The following is a 23538-nucleotide window of genomic DNA, read 5'->3' on the forward strand; positions in this document are numbered from 1 at the left end:
TTGCAAATGCAATATTGCCAATAATCAGGTGGTGTTGGTTGAAGGATAAATGCTGGCCAGGAAATTGGGGGGCCTCCCAATAGTGCCGGGGGATCTTTTATGTCCAGGCAAACAGGGCCTTGGTTTAACTTCTCGTCTAAAAGATGGCACTTCCGACACTGCAGCACTCCCTCAGTACTGCACTGAAACCTCAGCCTGGATTTATGAAAGGGAAATCATGCTTGACAAATCTTCTGGAATTTTTTGAGGGTGTAACTAGTAGAGTGGACAAGGGAGAACCAGTGGATGTGGTGTCTTTGGACTTTCAAAAGGCTTTTGACAAGGTCCCACACAAGAGATTGGTGTGCTAAATTAAAGCACATGGTATTGGGGGTAATGTACTGACGTGGATAGAGAACTGGTTGGCAGACAGGAAGCAGAGAGTCGGGACAAACGGGTCCTTTTCAGAATGGCAGGCAGTGACTTGTGGGGTGCCGCAGGGCTCAATGCTGGGACCCCAGCTATTTACAATATACATTAATGATTTCGATGAAGGAATTGAGTGTAATATCTCCAAGTTTGCAGATGACACTAAGCTGAGTGGTGGTGTGAGCTGTGAGGAGGACGCTAAGAGGCTGCAGGATGACTTGGACAGGTTAGGTGAGTGGGCAAATGCATGGAAGATGCAGTATAATGTGGATAAATGTGAGGTTATCCACTTTGGTGGCAAAAACACGAAGGCAGAATATTATCTGAATGGCGGCAGATTAGGAAAAGGGGAGGTGCAATGAGACCTGGGTGTCATGGTACATCAGTCATTGAAAGTTGACATGCAGGTACAGCAGGCAGTGAAGAAGGCAAATGGTATGTTGGCCTTCATAGCTAGGAGATTTTAGTATAGGAGCAGGAAGGTCTTACTGCACAGTTGTACAGGACTTTGGTGAGGCCTCATCTGGAATATTGTGTTCAGTTTTGGTTTCCTAATCTGAGGAAGAACATTCTTGCTATTAAGGGAGTGCAGCGAAGGGTAACCAGACTGATTCCCGGGATGGCAGGACTGACATATGAGGAGAGATTGGATCGACTGGGCCTGTATTCACTGGAATTTAGAAGAATAAGAGGGGATCTCATAGAAAAATATAAAATTCTGATGGGACTGGACAGGTTAGATGAAGGAAGAATGTTCCCGATGTTGGGGATGTCCAGAACCAGGGGACACAGTCTAAGGATAAGGGGTAAGCCATTTAGGACTGAGATGAGGAGAAACTTCTTCATTCAGAGAGTTGTTAACCTGTGGAATTCCCTACAACAGAGAGTTGTTGATGCCAGTTCATTGGATATATTCGAGAGAGAGTTAGGTATGGCCCTTATGGCTAAAGGGATTAAGGCGTATGGAGAGAAAGCAGGAAAGGGGTACTGAGGTGAATGATCAGCCATGATCTTATTGAATGGTGGTGCAGGCTCAAAGGGTCATATGGCCTACTCCTGCAACTATTTTCTATGTTTCTATGTTTCTATGTCACGCGTGCTCAAGTTACACAGCTTGGACCCATGACCTTGTGACAGAGCACAGAGTGTTAGCAACTAAGCCAAGCTGGCCAAAAATAAAATAAGGAGACAGGAGAGAGAAGGCAGATAGGTAGAAATGTAATGACTTCAGTGTGACATAAGGAGGTTAGTAAATGGGGCAGGTAGATGTCAGATGAAATTTGACGCAACGAAATATGAGGTGTTACATTTTGTAGGGAAAGAAATGGTAAGAAAAGTGCATTAAACCGTAAAATTTTAAAAGGAGCAGAGGCACAGAGAGACCTTGGGTGTAAGATTCTAGCTAATGCCTTGTCTTATTAATTAGCAGATTTGAGAGTCCAGAGTCAGCAACTTTAATACCTTATTAAAAAGATAAGAAAATATAGAATATGAGCAGATTCTCTGTCCTCTACTGTATCTTGTGTTGATCCATCAATTAGAGTAAACATGCAAGTCCCGCGTGTCCACAGTAACTGACACACGAGGTCAGCCCGCTGGATGGAACCTCGGGCGCCCTGAGCTTGATCTCCGGTGTCTCCAGTCCCGACTGCCCCCTTAAATCAGTCTCCCCTCACTTTTATACCCTGCAGTGATCCATCTCTGGCACCGGCCTCTTCTTTGTCTTCTCTGCTGGGTTTTGGCAGGAAGTGAGGAAAAGACAGCTGGAACTTCTCTAATCTGTGATTTACAAGGACACTTTCCCTGGTTCCCAGCAGTTACTTTTCTTCAGTAATTTTCTCATTATTCCTAGATGGTGGCTGGTGTGCAACGGCCACCACACATTAAAAAAATCCACGCACAGGCATCTTCCACCGTTCAGGATGTAGTTCGGGACCTGGAATGTTAGGTCCTTCATGGAAACACCTGTGAACTCATCCCTTTTTTTGCGTGGAAGCAAGTCATCCTCATTCCGAGAGACTGCCTATGATAATGATGATTATCTCTAAACTACCCTGCCTACACTTAATTGTGTTACTTCTGATAGTTTCACAATTTATAGGTATAAACATCACACACTATAATCTAATCTATTCTATTACTCACTCTGGTTTAAGCTTATATTGTGGTTATTAACAGACAAACCCTGTTCGATCAGCCATGATCATATTGAATGGTGGTGCAGGCTCAAAGGGCTGAATGGTCTACTCCTGCACCTATGTTTCTTTCCCCTGATCTGATTACAGATTCCAACCAGTGGATTCAGTGAATGGAATGTCTGATCAGTGTTGCCATGACGACCTGTCTGCAGTGAAGCATCTCGTGAGTTTCTAACTCAGACTAAACTTCTTTTTCCCATAATACACATTATATCAGCCATTTGATGTCAATGTATTTTAGCCATATTATGTTAAACCAACAAGGGTTTATGTTGCCTCCAGACCAGATCCAAGGTCGTCCCACCGTCTGTCATTGAATTACAATATGCAGACGGCGCTTGTATCTGCGCACATTCAGAGGCCGAACTACAAGCCATCGTCAACACCTCCACCGTAGTGTACGTGAGTATGGGCCTTACATTAAACATCCGTAAAACAAGGCTCCTCTATCAATCTGTCCCCACTACACAGTTCTGCCCCCCTGAATATCAAAATCCACAAAGAGGCTTTGGACAACGTGGACCATTTTCGATACCGCGGGAGCCTACTGTCAACAAGGGCAGACATCGATGACGAGGTCCAGCACCGACTTCAGTGTGCCAGTGCAGCCTTTGATCCCCTAAGGAAGAGTGTTTGAAGACCAGAATCTTAAAACCGGCATCAAGCTCATGGTCTACAGAACCTGCCCTCATATATGTTTCTGAGACATGGACTATACACAGGAGGCACCTCAAAGCACTGGAGAAGTACCAGCAATGCTGCTTCAGCAAGATCCTGCAAATCCATTGTTAGTGTTCTCACTCAGGCCAACATCCTCAGCATGGAAGCATTGACCACGCTTGATCAGCTCCGATGGACAGGCCACATCGTCTGCATGCCCGATACGAGACTCACAAATCAAATGCTCTACTCGGAGCTCCGACACAGTAGTGGGCAGAGGAAACGCTTCAAGGACACCCTCAAGGCCTCCTTGAAATCCCTGACCCTCGACCGCTCAAAGTGGAAGAGAATAATCCGGGATGGCACCGAATATCTCGAGTCTCTTCGCTGGGAGCACGCGGAGACCAAGCGCAAACAGCAGAAGGAGCGCACGACAGCCCAAGTACCCCACCCACCCGTCCCTTCAACCACCATCTGCCCCACCTGTGACAGAGACTGTAGATCCCACATCAGACTCATCAGTCACCTGAGAACTCATTTTTATGTGGAAGCAAGTCATCCTCGATTCAGAGGGACTGCTTACGAAGAAGAAAAAGGACAAGGATTCATGTATATAAATCTTTAAAAGTGGGAGAACAAGTTGATCAAGTTGTTTACAAAAATATTATCCTATGTTTGATCAATCATAGAAACATAGAAAATAGGTGCAGGAGTAGGCCATTCGGCCCTTCTAGCTTGCACCGCCATTCAATGAGTTCATGGCTGAACATGCAACTTCAGTACCCCATTCCTGCTTTCTCACCATACCCCTTGATTCCCCTAGTAGTAAGGACTTCATCTAACTCCTTTTTGAATATATTTAGTGAATTGGCCTCAACAACTTTGTGTGGTAGAGAATTCCACAGGTTCACCACTCTCTGGGTGAAGAAATTCCTCCTCATCTCGGTCCTAAATGGCTTCCCCCTTATCCTTAGACTGTGTCCTCTGGTTCTGGACTTCCCCAACATTGGGAACATTCTTCCTGCATCTAACCTGTCTAACCCCGTCAGAATTTTAAACGTTTCTATGATGTCCCCTCTCATTCTTCTGAACTCCAGTGAATACAAGCCCAGTTGATCCAGTCTTTCTTGATAGGTCAGTCCCACCATCCCGGGAATCAGTCTGGTGAACCTTCGCTGCACGCCCTCAATAGCAAGTATGTCCTTCCTCAGGTTAGGAGACCAAAATTGTACACAGTACTCCAGGTGTGGCCTCACCAAGGCCCTGTACAACTGTAGCAACACCTCCCTGCCCCTGTACTCAAATCCCCTCGCTATGAAGGCCAACATGCCATTTGCTTTCTTAACCACCTGCTGTACCTGCATGCCAACCTTCAATGACTGATGTACCATGACACCCAGGTCTCTTTGCACCTCCCCTTTTCCTAATCTGTCACCATTCAGATAATAGTCTGTCTCTCTGTTTTTACCACCAAAGTGGATAACCTCACATTTATCCACATTATACTTTATCTGCCATGCATTTGCCCACTCACCTAACCTATCCAAGTCGCTCTGCAGCCTCATAGCATCCTCCTCGCAGCTCACACTGCCACCCAACTTAGTGTCATCCGCAAATTTGGAGATACTACATTTAATCCCCTCATCTAAATCATTAATGTACAGTGTAAACAGCTGGGGCCCCAGCACAGAACCTTGCGGTACCCCACTAGTCACTGCCTGCCATTCTGAAAAGTCCCCATTTACTCCTACTCTTTGCTTCCTGTCTGACAACCAGTTCTCAATCCATGTCAGCACACTACCCCCAATCCCATGTGCTTTAACTTTGCACATTAATCTCTTGTGTGGGACCTTGTCGAAAGCCTTCTGAAAGTCCAAATATACCACATCAACTGGTTCTCCCTTGTCGAGCACAAATCATTGGTTAGGCTACATTTAGAATATTGTGTCAAGTTCCTGGCATTTTACTGTGGGACAGATGTCAAGGCCATGGAGCAGGTGCAGAAGCATTACACTGAGAGGATACCAGGGACAAGAGGCCTTAGTTATGAGGAGAGAGAAACTGGGGCTCTTTTCATTACAACAAAGAAGGAAAAGAGGAGATGTGAGGGGGTGGGGGTGGTGTTTAAAATATTCGAACACTCACTGTCCCTCAGGATCTAGTGTCCAGGGGAGAAGCTTATCTTACATCTTTCAGTTATAACATGTGTTCATCGATGTGAGTAACTTGTGTCAGCATCAAACACTCTATGGTCTGGTAAAGCACGGGTTAGATACAGAGTAAAGCTCCCTCTACACTGTCCCATCAAACACTCCCAGGGCAGGTACATGGGCGTGTTACTAATTAGCGTGTTACAGATTATCTGGTCATTATCACATTGAGGGACACCGGGGTAAACACCCTTTTTCTTCGAATAACGTCATGGGATCGTTTATGCCCATTTGAGAGGTCAGATGGGGCCTCGGTTGAACGTCTCATGTAAAAGACGGCACCTCTGACAGGAATGTCGGCCTAGATTTTATGCTCAAGGCTCTGGTGGTGGACTTCAATCCACAATCTACTGACTCAGAGACAAGAATGCTACCACTGAGCCATGACCAACACCTCATTACTCTGAATTATTTCAGTTCTCTTGCTGTTGGTTATTATCATGGACAAGTCCGAGCTCCCCATACCTTCCAGAGCGCCGCTTCCAGCCTTGGGACAGGGAAGCCCATTCTTGTAAATCTTTTCTGAACCCTGTCAAACAACTCTCAAATAAATCAGCTTTGTTTCCGACATACAGTGAGTCGATTCCTTGATTTCTCCAAGAGGATATCCTGTTCCATGTTTGTGGGAGCCTGCTGTGTGCAAATTGGTTGCTGCATTTCCTCCATTACAACAGTGACTGCACTTAAAAAGCACTTCATTGCTTGTAAAGTGCTTTGGCATGAAAAGCACTTTATAAATACAAGTCTTCCTTTGACAAAGGAGAAAAGGTTCAAAAATGGAACAGGATATCCTCTTGGAGAAATCAAGGAATCGACTCACTGTATGTCGGAAACAAAGCTGATTTATTTGAGAGTTGTTTGACAGAGGGTGCAGAAAAGATTTACAAGAATGGGCTTCCCTGTCCCAAGGCTGGGAGCGGCGCTCTGGAAGGTATGGGGAGCTCGGACTTGTCCATGATAATAACCAACAGCAAGAGAACTGAAATAATCCAGAGTAATGAGGTGTTGGTCATGGCTCAGTGGTAGCATTCTTGTCTCTGAGTCAGTAGATTGTGGATTGAAGTCCACCACCAGAGCCTTGAGCATAAAATCTAGGCCGACATTCCAATGCAGTAGAGGCAGTGCTGCACTGTCAGAGGTACCGTCTTTTACATGAGACGTTCAACCGAGGCCCCATCTGACCTCTCAAATGGGCATAAACGATCCCATGATGTTATTCGAAGAAAAAGGGAGTTTACCCCGGTGTCCCTCAACCAACATCACTAAAACAGATTATCTGGTCATTATCACATTGCTGTTTGTGGGAGCCTGCTGTGTGCAAATTGGTTGCTGCATTTCCTCCATTACAACAGTGACTGCACTTAAAAAGCACTTCATTGCTTGTAAAGTGCTTTGGCATGAAAAGCACTTTATAAATACAAGTCTTCCTTTAACAAAGAAGAAAAGGTTCAAAAATGGAACAGGATATCAAATAGTCTCCTCTTGGAGAAATCAAGGAATCGACTCACTGTATGTCGGAAACAAAGCTGATTTATTTGACAGTTGTTTGACAGAAAATGCAGAAAAGATTTACAAGAATGGTTCCAAGGCTGAGGGACTTCAGTTATGTGGATATACTGCAGAAGCTGGGGTTGTTCTCCTTACAGCAGAGAAGGTTGAGAGGAGATTTGATAGAGGTGTTCAAGATCATGAGGGGTGTAGACAGAGTGGATCCAGAGGACACAGATGTAAGGTGATTGGCAAAAGAACCAAAGGTGACATCAGGAAAAACTTTGTTTACGCAGCGAGTGGTTAGGATCTGGAATGCATGGCCTGAAAGGGTGGTAGAGGCAGATTCAATCGTCGCTTTCAAAAGGGAATTGGATAAGTACTGGAAGGAAAAAATTCGCAGGGCTACGGGGCATGGGTGAGGGAGTGGGACTAGCTGAAGTGCTCTTGCAGAGAGCTGGCACAGGCTCGATGGGTCAAAAGGTGTCCTTCTGTGCTGTAACCATTCTATGATTTCCAGAAAATTAAACTCCAGCCCAGTTATAGGGATTAATTACATCAGCAGGAACAAACCCCAACTGTCCAAATGAACACGGTTCAGTCCTGGATGTGATTAACAGCAGAATCCACACCTGCAGTCACTTGTGAACTCGCTGGTGTCTCAGTAGATGGGACAACTGAATGAATCCCTTCCCACACTCAGAGCAGGTGAACGGCATCTCCGCAGTGTGAGTGCGTTGGTGTGCCAGCAGGTTGAATGAACGAGTGAATCTCTTCCCACACTCAGAACAGGTGAACGGCCTCTCCCCAGTGTGAGTGCGTTGGTGTGTGATCAGATCCTTTCTGCTTTTAAAGCTCTTCTCACAGTCAGAACATTTAAACGGTCTCTTATTGGTGTGAACAAGTTGGTGTTCAGTGAGCTGGGATGAACGAGTGCATGCCTTCCCACACACAGAACAGGTAAAATATTTCTCCCCGGTGTGAACAGGTTGGTGTGCAGTGAGCTGGCATGAACGAGCGAATTCCATCCCACACATGGAGCACATGAACGGCCTCTCCCCGGTGTGAACTCGCTGGTGTTCAGTGAGGATGGATGAACGAGCGAATCCCTTCCCACACACAGAGCAGATGAACGGCCTCTCCCCGCTGTGAACTTGCTGGTGTCTCAACTGATGAGATGATTTAACAAACCCTTTCCCACATATGGAGCAGATGAATGGTCTCGCCCCAGTATGAACTCGCTGGTGTTCAGTGAGGCGTGAAGAACAAGTGAATCCCTTCCCACACACGGAGCAGGTGAACCGTTTCTCCCCAGTGTGAACTCGCTGGTGCTCAGTGAGGTTGGATGACTGCCTGAACCGCTTCTCGCAGTGAGAGCAACTGAACGGCCTCTCCCCAGTGTGAACTCGTTGGTGTTGATTTAGTTCCTGAGAGGTTTTAAAGCTGTTCCCACAGTCAGAGCATTTAAAAGGTCTCTCATCAGTGTGAACTCGCTGGTGTGATAGAAGGTGAGCTGAACGAATGAATCCCTTCCCACACACAGGGCAGGTGAACGGCCTCTCCCCGGTGTGACGACGTCGATGAGTTTCCAGCTCAGAGGGGCAATTGAATCCCTTCCCACAATCTCCACATTCCCATGGTTTCTCCGTGGTGCGGGTGTCCTTGTGTCTCTCCAGGTTGGACGATCAGTTGAAGCCTCGTCCACACACAGAACACGTGTACAGTTTCTCCCTGTTGTGAATGATGCAATGTTTCTCCTTCCACTTTGAAAGGCCGATGATATTCAGCTCCTGATGAATGGAGTGACTCTGACAGATCTTGACATGATGTTTGGTTGGGTTTCCCGTCTGCAAATGCTCCCCTTCTAATATTCTGTAAAAGGAGTTTACAAAAATCAGCACTGGAAGTGCAGGATAGAAATTGAGGACAGACAATTCTCATTTCTATTGCACAGTCTTTTCTTTCTTGTTCCCCCAAAGCTGTAAATCCCTGTCCCACACACTCTCCCTCCTCGCTGTGCTGAAATCCAAACCCATCGCACCATCCCCAACATTTCTTTACCCCACCCCCCTACCCCCCGTTTGCTCCCTCCCTCTGCTCTGGTTGGGTTCAGTTCTACACCCGCTGTGTGGAAAGTGAGAATAAAATCAATGAGGCATTGATGTTTTTCTCCTGGTTATTGGGACACTGAAGCCCCGCCCACTCTCTGCTCCTGTACCAAAATAGCTGCGCAGTCGCAGTAATCCGGGCTTGTCACCGGGGGAAAAGCCTCTGCCAAGATGGCCGCCAGGCGCCCTGATCGCTCCCTGTCCAAGATGGCGATCAGTGAACCCGGGCGGTCGGGCCTATCTCCGCGGTGCAAACACGGGGCCTGCGGGCTCATATTCGGTGCCTATGTGCTCTTATTCGGTGCCTGAGGCTTTCGCGACCTGTTTTTGAAGCTTCGCAGCGTATCCGCCTGTCCAATTCCTCCGCTCAGCCCACAATCTCCCGGCGCCTCGCAGAACCCTCTCTTCTGTCACAAACCATTTTCACCACTGGCACTGCCCATGCCCAGATCACAGAACGGCCGCGCGCCTGCGTACTGGGCTCCTGTAGTCATTGATAGGCCAGTTTGACCTTCGCGGGGGTTTCTGGGTAAACATCCCCCCATTGAAAGCGCCAGGTGGTGAAGATAAAATTTATTTTGTGTCAGCCGATTGAGATTGTTTTTTTCACAACCTGCAGGGGTCACACTAAGTTGCTCCAGTGTTAGCAGATGGGAATAGAAACCTTTAAAGCAAGTGTCCTCGTATAGCACAAATATGAAATAAATAGTAATAGCTATTTACACACAAATCATAAAGCGATTGTGAGGATCAATTATCACCTCTTTAACCTGCGGTGCCCACCGGTCACAAAAGGTATCAAGCCTTCCACATGGACACCACATGGTCCCTCTCCATAGCCAGCCGGGCAAGACCGCGGAAGCGAAGCAGGCTCATCCTGGACTTGCAAATGTTATGTTTTTGCCAGACCCAAGAGCAGGTCCAGGAGGAGATCCTCTGACTTACCCACCCCGACATCTCCACTCCACCATCCTCCACATTGGACAGTCGAAGATTAGGAGCATGGGGCTGAAGTGTAACCAAAACCTGAGGAGCAGCCCCTTCAGGTAACTATGCAGGGGCTGAAAAATCGATCACTGAATATATACATGGCCCATGGACTCCTCTCCCCACAAAAATTCACATCTGGCCTTGGAGCCTGGAAAGGGAAGTTATGCTCGAACTGTATACAGCACTAGTTAGGCCACAGCTGGAGTACTGTGTGCAGTTCTAGTCACCACATTACAGGAAGTATGTGATTGCATTAGAAAGGGCACCGAGAAGATTTGCGAGGTTGTTTCCAGGACTGGAAAACTTTAGCTATAAGGAAGGATTGGATAGGCTGGGGTTGTTTTCCTTGGAACAGAGGAGGCTGAGGAGAGATTTAATTGAGGTGTATAAAATTATGAGGGGCCTAGATACAGTGGATAGGAAGGACATTTCCCTTAGCTGAGGGGTCAATAACCAAGGGTATAGATTTAAAGTATATGGTAAAAGGATTAGAGGGGAAATAAGGAAACATTTCTTCCCCTTGAGGGTGAGAGTCTGGAACTCACAGCCTGAAAGGGTGGTAGAGGCAGAAACCTTCATCACATTTAAATAGTTTTTGATGTCCACGTGAAGAGTCGCAATCTACAGGGCTATGGACCTAGTGCTGGAAGGTGGGCATAGGCTGTTTAGCTCTTTTTCGACTGGCATGAACATTATGGGCCGAATGGCCTCCTCTGTCATAATTTTTCTATGATTCTATGAAAAACGTTTGCACATGACTGCTCCATGTAACAGTCTCTACCCTATACCCCAGTGGTGCAGGGGAGGACTCGCGTGTAGAAAGCCCTCCATTGGGGAACCCAGCCTCGGTCGGAAGATGACCCGCCAGTCCGATTGGTCAATAAACAAACTTAATAAATAAATTATACATAGACCGGAGTGCCAGGGTCCTCAGCCATTGTGCTGACACATTTTCCGTTACTAACTCGCATCTCAGGACACACCGTGTCTGAGTTAATTGCTAAATACATTCTAACTGTTTTGTAACTCGAGTTCTGGCCTGTCATTCTGAGGGAAATTTATGAGGTCTCATTTTGTTTGTGTGTCCCACACGAGAGGCTGTTAATGGCTTTAATAAACAGGCAACAAGTTTTGTAAATTGTGGAAAGAGCTAAAAAAAAAACATTAGTGATGCCTCAAAACACATGGGACAGAGAAATCCAGTTCACAGTGTCCCTGCCACAGCACCCAATATCCACCCTCTCTACCATTGGTACTGTTTCTGCAGTAATTAGTCTATAAGATGACGCAAGTCAGGCCATGTGGAGTCAAGGGCCAGGTAGCAGAATGGCTGGAAAGATGGCTACTATACAGAAATCAGAGGGTACGAGCTAAGCAAAGTTTCTCAGACTGGCAGGAAGTGAGAAGTGATGTCCCGCAGGGATCCGTGCCAGGACCACTGTTGTTCACTATTATATAGACTCAGAAATTGTGGCATGTTTTCCAAATTTGCAGAGGATACCAAGTTGGCCCATGTGGAGACCAAGTTCTGCCTTCACACTGAGGACAACCACCATCGTATTGTGTGGCACTACCACTGTGCATTATGGAATAGACTAATAATTGACCGAGCAGCTCAAAACTGGGCAGCCATAAGGTGCTCTGGCTATCCACAGCTGTAGAATTGTATTCCAACACAATCTGCAAGCTCATGGCCTGGCATATTCTCACTCCTCCGTTACCATCAAGCAAGCTGACCAACTTCCGTTCAATGAGGAGTGTAGAAGAGCATGCTGGGAGCAGCACCAGGTGTACCTAAAAATGAGCCACCAAACTGGGGAAGCCTGTTAACCAGCATAAGCAGCATGCTATGGTCAGAGCTAAGTGATCCCACAACCAATGGATCAGATCACAGCTCTGCAGTCCTGCCACATCCAGTTATGAATGGTGGTGGACAATTAAACAACTAACAGAAGGAGGAGTCTCCATGAACATTCCCATCCTCAATGATGGCAGAGCCCAGCACCTAAGTGCAAAAGAAAGGCTGAAGCATTCATAACTATCTTCAGCCAGAAATGTTGAGTGTATGATCCTTCTCTACTTCCTCTGAAGTCAACAACAACAACAACTTGCATTTATATAGCTCCTTTAACATAGTAAAGCATTCCCAGGCTCTTCACAAGAGTCTTATCAAAAAAGATTTGACACCGAGTCACATAAAGAGATGTTAGGTCAGGTAGCCTAGAGCATGCTCAAAGGTTTTAAGGAGTGTCTAAATTGAGACATTTAGGAAGGGTGGAAGTTGTGAGGCTGGCCAGGAGAACACTGGAATAGTCAAGTCTGGAGGCAACAAAGGCATGGATGAGAGTTTCAGCAGCAGATGAGCTGAGGCAGGGGCGGATATTAAGGAGGTGAAAGGAGGTCTCAGCTGAACTACTGCTGAAACCCACAACCATTCCTTTGTTACATCCACACTTCAGTATTCCAATGTTTTCCTGCCACCTTCAAAGATTTGTATACATACACCCCAAGTCTCTCTGTTCCTGCATCCCCTTCAAAATTGTACCATTTCATTCATATTGCCTCTCCTTATTTTTCCTACCAAAATATATCACTTCACACTTCTCTGCATTAAATTCCATCTGCCACATGTCTGCCCATTTCATCAGTCTGTCTATTATCATCTGAAGTCTTTTACTACTCTCCTCCAAGTTTTGTGTCATCTGCAAACGATGAAATGATGCCCTGTATACCCAAATCCAGCCCAAAAAGAGCAGTGGTCCTAACGACTGCTGGAAAACACCACTGGATACTTACCTCCAGTCTGAAAAACAACCGTTCACCACTACTCTCTGCTTTCTGTCCCTTACTCAATTATGTACACATGCTGCCACTGTCCCATTAATCCCATAGGCTTTAATTTTACTAACAATTCTATTATGTGGTGCTTTGTCAAGCGCTTCTTGTAAGTCATCTGCACAACATCAACCGCACTACCCTCATTTCTTAATCAAAAACCTCGGTCAAGTTACTCAAACATGATTTGCCTTTAACAAATCTGTGCTGACTTTCAGTTATTTGCCCATAGTTTCCCAAATGCCAATGAATTTTGTCCAGGATTATTGTTTCTAGAAGTTTCCCTATAAATAAAACAGCATGAACATAAAATGAATCATAGATTGAATCATAGAATCATAGAATGTTACAGCACAGAAGGAGGCCATTCGGCCCATCGACCCTGTGCTGGGTCTCTGTAAGAGCACCTCAGCCAGTCCCACTCCCCCCCTTTGCCCGTAACACTGCATTTTTTTTCCTTCGAGAAAGTCAGGAGAACTTTGAGAATCATCGGGGCCCAGAGACAGAGGAGAATTAAAACATGGGCCGAAATACACCAAGAGAACCACAGACTGCAGCTGGGATGTTAAAGGTAAAAAGGGGCAGGGGAGAGGAACGAAGGTGAGATAGAATACCAGTGGGAAGGACATGACAAAGGAGACCATCCGAGACACACCCGGGGGGGGGGGGGGAAGGAAAAGTAAAAGGGGGCACCGGATAGAAGTGAAATCAAAAGGGAACAGGTGGAAGTGTCAGAAACATGGGAAGACCCAGGTGATGGAAATTATCAGAACATTCAAGCGTGTGGAGTGTTTAGAATAGAGAGTGGACAAGGTCATCACCTGTGGCGAGAGAAGACAGGTTAACATTCTGGGAATACACCCTGCATCGGACTGGGAACTGAAAGATCAGTGAGGGAGGGAGGGCGTGTGTAGGGTGTGGAGGGAGGAGTGTTTAGAATAGAAAATGGACAATAAAGGGGGCAGAGCGGCCCTATCTGTCAGGGTCACCTGGGATGTAAACGAAGTTGATCCCATGGCAGGTAGAAAGCTACAAAACAAACTACTCTGGTTAGACCTCTCTAACAGCTAGAACAGCGAGCGAACACCGAGTGTGCTACAGACCCGTGGTCAGAATAAGGAGGAGGAGGGTTTGCTCTATGACGAGCTAGGATTGCTGTGCAGGAAGTGGCAAGATATTTTAACGTTAGGCTTCAATCATCTTAATATAATCTGGGAAAATAAGGAGGGGAGAGATGACACAAATCGATGGTGAATTGTAGAGAGGGACTGACTGGGTGGAATGAGCTGTGAACTGCAGGGACCCGGTGACCTTCCTGTCTGTAATGTTGCTCCACAGGCAAAAGGTGGCACTACATGGGGCTGTGTTTGAGATAAATCAGTGCAACACCTCTGCTGACAAGCGCTGTTATTAAATGCTGCCCCTTGGTGACATCATCTGAAAACACAGCGTCAGTTTCCACATGTGCGCTGACATCACACAGCTACTGTACTACCACTTCTCTCGACCACTCCATGGTCTCTAAATTGTCAGATTGCTTTTCCAACATTCAGCACTGGATGAGCAAAAATGTTTTCCAATTTAATATTGAGAAGGCTGAAACCATTGTCTTTGGTCCCCGCAACAAACTGTGTTCCCTGGACACTGACTCCATCCTTCTCCCTGGCATCTGTCTGAGGCTGAACCAGACTGTCACAACCTTGGGGTCATATCTGACCCGGAAATGAGCTTCCAGCCATATATCTACAGCATAACTAAAACTGCTTATTTCCACCTCCGTAACATTGCCTGCCTCTGCCCTTGCCTCAGGTCATCTGCTACTGAAACCCTTATCCATGCCTTTGTTGCCTCTAGACTTGTCTATTCCATCCCTTAGATGATGAGACTGGGGAATGAAAAATGGGAAACAGGGAAATGGCAGATACCTTGAACAAATATTTTGTATCAGTCTTCACTGTAGAAGATATGAAAAGCATCCCAACAATTGATAATCAAGGAGCTATTGCGGATGGGGGGCGGTGGGTGGGAGGGGCGCTTAAAACAATCATTATCATTAGAGATAAAGTACTAGGTAAACTAATGGGACTAAAGGTGGACAAATCCACAGGACCTGATGGCCTGCATCCTAGGGTCTTAAAAGAAGTGGCTGCAGAGATAGTGGATGAATTGGTTGTAATCTACTAAAATTCTTTGGATTCTGGAGTGGTCCCAGTGGACTGGAAAACCGCAACTTGCTATCTACTGAGCAATGCACCCAGGGAGGCACCGCTAAGTTTGTGGTCATGGCCCTCCAAACCATGGTCTAGGATCGAGGTTGACTTCACTGGCCCGTTTCTAGGCAAAATGTTCTTGGTTGTTGTGGATGCTTATTCAAAGTGGATTGAGTGTGTAATAATGTCTGTAAGCACGTCCACTGCCACCATCGAAAATCTACGAGCCATGTTTGCCACACACGGCTTGCCTGATGTCCTTGTCAGCGACTACGGGCCATGCTTCACCAGCGCTGAATTCAAGGAATTCATGATCTGCAATCGAATCAAGCATGTCACATCTGCCCCGTTCAAGCCCGCATCCAATGGTCAGGCAGAACGGGCAGTCCAAACTATTGTGTTCCTAACACAGATGAGACTGCACACGGAAGGTTAAAGTAACAGTGAAATCAGTCTTTATTAAGACACTTCAGAGTGAGGAACAGGCCTTAGAGGCCGGCTTATATACAGTGCTCCCAAGGGATGCTGGGATCCCTTGGGATTTCAGGGGATGGGATGCGCTCCCTGGTGGCGGAACATGGGAGTGCATGATATGAAGATACACAACATCACTCCCCCCCCCAAAGTCAAAGTGAAAACTATTTACAAGGTGAGGCGGTCGGGAGCCTTTCTTTCCCTGGTGGACCGCCTCGATACAAATGTCTGTTCTGGTGTGTTGGCTGTGCCCTCGCTGGGCTGGCGTGTTGTTGGCCCTGCAGGGCTGCTGGGTGAGCCTGGCCTTGCTGGGCTGCTGGGCGTGATGGGTTCAATTTCCTGGTCCGGGGTGGTGTCATTGATCCTTTGGGTGTGTGTTGTGGGCTCGAAAAAGGTTGTGTCTGCTGTGAGTTGTTCAGGGCAGTCTGCGAACCACAGCCTCGTTTGGTCCAGTGCTTTCTGCAAATTTGTCCATTGTCTAGTTTGACTACAAACACCCTACTCCCTTCTTTAGCTATCACCATTCCCGCGATCCACTTGGGACCATGCCCATAGTTTAGCACATACACAGGGTCATTCAGATCAATTTCCTGTGACACAGTGGAGCGACCATCGTTTACAGTTTGTTGCTGCCGCCTGCTCTCTACCTGATCATGCAGGTTGGGGTGAACCAGCGAGAATCTGGTTTTAAGTGTCCTTTTCATGAGTAGCTCAGCCGGGGACACCCCTGTGAATGAGTGGGATCTCGTGCGGTAGCTGAGCAGTACTCGGGACAGGCGGGTTTGGAGTGAGCCTTCTGTGACTCATTTAAGGCTCTGTTTGATTGTTTGTAAAAAAACATAGAAACATAGAAAATAGGTGCAGGAGCAGGCCATTCAGCCCTTCTAGCCTGCACCGCCATTCAATGAGTTCATGGCTGAACATGAAACTTCAGTACCCCCTTCCTGCTTTCTCGCCATAACCCTTGATCCCCCGAGTAGTAAGGACTTCATCTAACTCCCTTTTGAATATATTTAGTGAATTGGCCTCAACTACTTTCTGTGGTAGAGAATTCCACAGGTTCACCACTCTCTGGGTGAAGAAGTTTCTCCTCATCTCGGTCCTAAATGGCTTACCCCTTATCCTCAGACTGTGACCCCTGGTTCTGGACTTCCCCAACATTGGGAACATTCTTTCTGCATCTAACCTGTCTAAACCCGTCAGAATTTTAAACGTTTCTATGAGGTCCCCTCTCATTCTTCTGAACTCCAGTGAATACAATCCCAATTGATCCAATCTTTCTTGATAGGTCAGTCCCGCCATCCCGGGAATCAGTCTGGTGAACCTTCGCTGCACTCCCTCAATAGCAAGAATGTCCTTCCTCAAGTTAGGAGACCAAAACTGTACACAATACTCCAGGTGTGGGCTCTGCCTGCCCACTGGAGGCTGGTTTAAATGGGGCTGAGGTGACATGTTAGATCCCATTGCGGGTCATGAATTCTTTAAATTAGCACTGGTGAAACATGGCCCGTTGTCACTGACCAGTATGTCAGGCAGGCCGTGGGTGGCAAACATGGCCCTCAGGCTTTCGAGGGTGGTGGTGGCGGTGCTTCCCGACATTATTTCACATTCAATCCATTTTGAAAAAGCATCCACCACCACCAGGAACATTTTACTGAGAAATGGGCCCGCATAGTCGACATGGATCCTTGACCATGGTCTGGAGGTCCAGGACCACAAACTTAGTGGTGCCTCTCTGGGCGCGTTGCTCAACTGAGCACACATGCTGCATTGCCGTATACAGGACTCTAAGTCAGAGTCCATACCGGGCCACCACACATGGGATCTGGCTATCGCTTTCATCATTGCTATACCCGGGTGTGTGCTGTGGAGATCCGAGATGAACGTGTCCCTGCCCTTTTTTGGTAACACTACGCGGTTACCCCACAACAGGCAGTCTGCCTCAATGAACAGCTCGTCCTTTCGCCGCTGGAACGGCTTGATTAGCTCTTGCATTTCAATGGAGATGCTGGCCCAGCTCCCATGCTGTACACAGTTTTTTTTACTAGGGACAGCAGAGGATCTTGGCTGGTCCAAGTCCTAATCTGGCGGGTCGTGACGGGTGATTTATCATTTTCAAACGCTTCCATGACCATCAACAAGTCTGCAGGCTGCGCCATCATCAACAAGTTTGCAGACTGCGCCATTTCCAACCCCGTGGTGGGCAATGGGAGCCGACTGACAGCATCCGCACAGTTCTTGGTGCCTGGCCTGTGGCGGATGGTATAGTTATACGCTGATAGCGTGAGTGCCCACTTTCGTATGCGGGCTGAGGCATTGGTAGTTATCCCCTTGCTTTCAGTGAACAGGGATATGAGGGGCTTGTGATCGGTTTCCAGCTCAAATTTGAGGCCAAACAGGTACTGATGCATTTTCTTTACCCTGAACACACAAGCTAATGCATCTTTCTCAATCATGCTGTAGGCCTTCTTGGCCTTAGACAAGCTCCTGGAGGCATAGGTAACAGGTTGCAACTTCCCCGCAACGTTAGCTTGTTGTAATACACACCCACTCTGTACGATGATGCATCACATGTTAGCACAAGTCTTTTACACGGGCTATACAATACAAGCAGCTTGTTGGAGCATAAAATGTTTCTGGCTTTCTCAAAAGCAATTACTTGGTTTTTTCCCCATACCCAGTTCTCACCTTTACGCAATAACACATGTAGGGGCTCTAAGAGGGTGCTTAATCATGGTAGGAAGTTACCAAAATCATTGAGGAGTCCCAGGAATGACCGCAGCTCCATGACGTTCTGTGGCCTGGGCGCGTTCCTGATAGCCTCTGTCTTGGCGTCTGTGGGCCGAATACCATCCGTCGTGATCTTTCTCCCCAAAAACTCCACTTCTGTTGCTATGAAGACGCATTCTGACCTATTCAGCCGCAGCCCTACGCGATCCAGTCGCTGGAGGACCTCCTCCAGGTTTTGTAGGTGCTCGACGGTGTCCCGACCCATGACCAATATGTCTTCCTGAAAAACCACCATGCATGGTACCAACTTGAGTAGGATCTCCATGTTTCTCTGGAAGATCGCTGCAGCCGAACAAATTCCAAATGTGCATCTGTTGTAGATGAACAGTCCCTTGTGCATGTTGATGCAGGTGAGATCCTTCAAAGACTCTTCCAGCTCCTGCGTCATGTAGGCCGAAGTCAGGTCGAGCTTGGTGAACGTCTTGCCTCCTGCCAGCATCACAAATAGGTCGTCTGCCTTAGGTAGTGGGCATTGGTCCTGTAGCGAGAAACGATTAATAGTTACTTTATAATCACCGCAAATCCTGACCATGCCATCACTTTTGAGTACTGGAACAATCGGACTGGCCCACTCACTGAATTCCACTGGCGAGATGATGCCCTCGCGTTGCAGCCAATCCAGCTCGATTTCCACTCTCTCCCTCATCATGTGAGGTACCACTCACGCTTTGTGGTGAATGGGTCGTGCCTCTGGGACCAAGTGGATCCGCACCTTCGCCCCGGAAAAGTTTCCAATGCCTGGCTCAAAAAGGGAAAGGAATTTGTTAAGAACCTGGGTACATGAGGCCTCATCGACATGTGATAGCGCTCGGATGTCATCCCAGTTCCAGCGGATTTTGCCCAGCCAGCTCCTTCCAAGCAGTGTGGGGCCATCGCCCGGGACAATCCAGAGTGGCAGTTCATGCACCGTGCCCTTGCAGATGACCTTAACCATGGCGCTGCCCAGGACAGTGCTGAGCTCTTTGGTGTACGTTCTCAGTTTCATGTGGATGGGGCTCAGGGCTGGTCTGAGTGCCTTGTTGCACCACAGTCTCTCAAACATCTTTTTACTCATGATGGATTGGCTAGCGCCAGTGCCCATTCCATGGCTATGGGTAAGCCATTCAATTTTACATTTAGCATTATAGGTGGACATTTCGTCGAAAATGTGTGCACCCCATGTTCTTCAGCATCTGCCTCCTCTCTCTGAGGCTCAAAATTGCTTTGATCTACCATGGACCGATCTTACTCTGCCACGTGATGGTTAGCAGGTTTTGGAGGTGTCCCATTGTTCCACAGCTCTTGCAAACATACCCCTTGAAGCGGCATGAATAGGCTGAATGGAAGCCTCCACAACGCCACCAAGGTGTGAATTGCTTTGCATCATCTGGGTCACCTGAGGCCTGCTGGCAGTTGCAGACTCGTGGTTTCTGCCCTGTACATTTCTGCTCGTAAACACAATTCCAGTTAATTTATGAACATTGCTAGCACTTGTGTGCTGAGAGATTTGTTTGGTGTTATCACTGGTGGACATAAATGCCTGTGCAAATGCAATGGCCTTACTGAGGGTCGGTGTCTCTACAGCCAAAAGTTTAAATAGGATGGTCTCATGGCCAATGCCAGTACAAAAAAGTCTCTGAGCATCTGTTCCATCAAACTCACACTGTCCTGCAAGTCGCCTTAGCTCAGCGACGTAGCTCGCCACTTCCTGACCTTCAGATCGCTGGCACGCACAGAACCAATAACTCACCATCAGCACACTCTCCCTCGGGTTAAGATGCTCCTGAACCAGTGTACACAGCTCCTCATATGACTTATCTGTGGGTTTCACCGGAGCCAGAAGATTCTTCATGAGGCTGTAGGTCAGTGCCCCGCAGACCGTGAGGAGGACCGCTCTCCTTTTTGCTGAGCTTCCTTCTCCGTCCAGCTCGTTGGCTACAAAGTACTGGTCTAGCCATTTGACATAGGCTTCCCAGTCCTCACCTTCCGAGAACTTATGCAGGATGCCCACAGTTTGCTGCATCTTTGCGTTGGATTCGTATACTCGTCGCCAGTTATTGTGTTCCTAACACAGATGAGACTGCACACAGGGAGGTTAAAGTAACAGTGGCCTCAGTCTTTATTAATACACTCCAGAGTGAGGAACAGGCCTTAGGGCCTTATATACAGTGCTCCCAAGGGATGCTGGGATCCCTTGGGACTTCAGGGGATGCGCTCCCTGGTGGCGGAACGTGGGAATGCATGCTTTGAAGATACACAACACAAACCATCAAGCAAAGCTTGAAACGTGTGTCAGAAAGCTCCCTGCAGACCCGCCTGTCCCGAGTCCTGCTCAGCTACCGCACGAGACCCCACTCGCTCACCAGGGTTCCCCCAGCCGAGCTGTTCATGAAAAGAGTGCTCAAAACAAGGCTCTCTCTCATCCACCCTTACTCCATGATCACGCCGAGGGCAGGCGGCATCAACAAAGCATGTACGATAATCGCGCAAAATTGTCATGTGATATTGAAGTCAATTACCCTGTATTTATACTCAACTATGGACATGGTCCCAAATGGCTTGCTGGCACTGTCATCGCCAAAGAAGGGAGTAGGGTGTTTCAGGTCAAACTCGCAAATGGACTAACTTGCAGAAAACATTTAGACCAAACCAAACTGGGATTCACAGACAGCCACGAGCAACCTGAAGAGGGCACCACCAACTTCGACCCTCCGACACACACACAAGTGGCAACTGACATCACGGTTGACCACGAAGCTGAACTCATCATCCCCAGCAGCCCAGCAAGGCCAGCTGCGCAGCAGCCCAGCGAAGAACCTACCAATTCACCTGCACCTGCATTTGTACCGAGATGATCGACTAAGGAGCGAAAGGCCCCAGATCGTCTCATCCTGTAAATAAGTGTACTATTGAATTTGGGAGGGAGTGATGTTATGTATGCAACCCTATGTATCCAGCATTCTACCGCCACCAGAGGACGTATCTGTTGGTGTCCCAAGGGATCCCAGCATCCCTTGGGAGCATTGTATATAAGCAGGCCTCCCATGCTGTACCAACACTCTGGAGTTAGAATAAAGAGACTAAGGTCACACTTACTCACGTCTACAGTGGTCAATCACATTATTTTATTCTGGACATAACACAATCAATGTAATGAACTGATTAAGATTGTGAACAAAATGTTGTAGCGAGATGTCGATACTATTCCTAATGTAAAGAACAAAATGTTGTTGCGAGATGTCGGTACTATTCCTAATGTAATGAACAAAATGTTGCGAAATGTCGGGAATAGAGTGTCTCCAAAAGTAGCAAGCGAGCGAATTCAGGAGGGTAAAGGCGCTGATCCTGATGCCCTGCCCCAGGTGTCCCCACAAGTTATAGGCCAGCGACCTCAGGAGGGTGAAGGCACTGATCCGGATACCCTGCCCCAGGTCTATCCCACGCTACAGGCACCATGGACCCGAAAACGAAAACGGCGCCAATACACGCAGTCGGCCGCCATTGCCCACCACCTGGGTGGAGACGGCACAGCCCCCAGACTCAGTTGCCACCTCGGCCATGTCCAGGAGCAAAAGGTCAAAACCAACAAGTTCCCCAAACGGGATCTGGAACATCCAGGTTCCCAACACCGTTAGAGAGCAGGCAGAAGATTCTGCAGCCCTCAAAGGAGGACAGGGAGGCCACACACATCTGTGGCTCTGCCCACCACTAGGTAACAGCAAAGGCCCTGAGTCCTGGCAAGGTGAGCGAACCAAGCCCATCTCGCTAGCAGGGGGCGCAGTGCCGCCATCAGACGACTAGGATCCCATCCGGTTGCTCCGGAACCAGTGTCCTCGCATACCTGTACTGCTACCTCAGTACTGACCATGACTGAACCATGAATGCAATCTACCCAATCCTGGCGCATGACCGTAAAACGTAACGAATGTAAGTCACTGAACCAAGGTGTCATGACACAAACTGTAAAAAAAATGTTTTGTACTTGCACTGTGTCTGCTCCTGTATGTTACTGTAACGGGCCAACTGCACAATCTCGTTGTGTGGAGGCGGGGGGTGTGGATGGATGTATGTAGCCATGGACATACACATGGATCACACCCAGAACCCACTGGAACCTGCACTGCATCATCGAATCATCCAAAATGGTAACCACTACCCAATGTTGTGGCAAAAGGACTTGGGGGTTAACAGGGAGAGAGCCAAGCCAAAGCACAGCCAAGGTGCAAGGGCTATTGGCACTTAACTCTGGGGAGAGCTGAGCCAGAGTATATAGTGCAAAGGTAATTGGCACAAACGACTTGAGTGATGCTATTTATGCAGACTATAGATATACTCTCTGTGTAGTCACTGTATAGTTGCATAAGCTGGAGACTTGTTTACCTGATGTACTGTCAATAAGGTTTACACTGTGTATATACTATACTGGCACCACTCGAGGGTGCAACTGGTGGAGACCGGGGTTTCCTGCCCTGGTAGCAGAGGATGTAAAAAAGGGTAGCCACCATGCGGCTGCCTCAATCTGGAGTTACGAATAAAGGACCAAGGTCACTGCAGTTTGAGTACAACACATTGCCTCGTGGAGTCATTCATAAGTACATTACAGACATAACAGTCACCATGCAGCTTTAGAGTGTACAGGCAGAGAGGGAGTGGGTGACCAGCAGACAGAAGAGGAGGACTAGGCAGGTCGTGCAGGAGTCCCCTGTGTCCATCTCGCTCTACAACCGGTATTCCCTTCCGAGTACCGGTGGGGGCGATGGTGCCTCTGGGGAGTGCCACCAGAGCCAAGTCCACGGCACGACAGGTGGCTCAGCTGCACAGGGGGGAAGGAAGAAGAATGGAAGAGCTATAGTGGCAGGAGAGTCAATAGTCAGGGGAGCACACATGCATTTCTGCGGCTGCAAATGTGACTCCAGGATGGTATGTTGCCTCCCTGGTGCTAGGGTTAATCATGTCAGTGCATTCTGGGGGGGTGTGAACAGCCAGTGGTCATGGTCCATATCAGTACCAATGACATGGGTAGAAAGAGGGATGAGGTCCTGCAGACAGAGTATAAGGAGCAAGGAGAGAGATTAAAAAGCAGGACCTTAAAGGTATTAATAAGAACATAAGAAATCGGAGCAGGAGTAGGCCATACAGCCCCTCAAGCCTGCTCCACCATTCAATACGATCATGGCTGTTCCGATCA

General features: G+C 47.7%; 1 protein-coding gene and 1 pseudogene across 2 annotated transcripts in view; one reads left to right on the forward strand and one right to left on the reverse strand.

Annotated features, from left to right (window-relative positions):
- The window catches only part of LOC139273652 (zinc finger protein 664-like), a 138521-nt gene that overhangs the window by 25143 nt on the left and 89840 nt on the right, over positions 1 to 23538 (forward strand). The gene's annotated exons all lie outside the window — the stretch shown is intronic.
- The window catches only part of LOC139274114 (zinc finger protein 585A-like), a 452513-nt pseudogene continuing 435994 nt past the window's right edge, over positions 7020 to 23538 (reverse strand).

Source organism: Pristiophorus japonicus, chromosome 9 (assembly GCF_044704955.1).
Source record: "Pristiophorus japonicus isolate sPriJap1 chromosome 9, sPriJap1.hap1, whole genome shotgun sequence".
Classification (NCBI taxonomy): Eukaryota; Metazoa; Chordata; class Chondrichthyes; family Pristiophoridae; genus Pristiophorus; species Pristiophorus japonicus.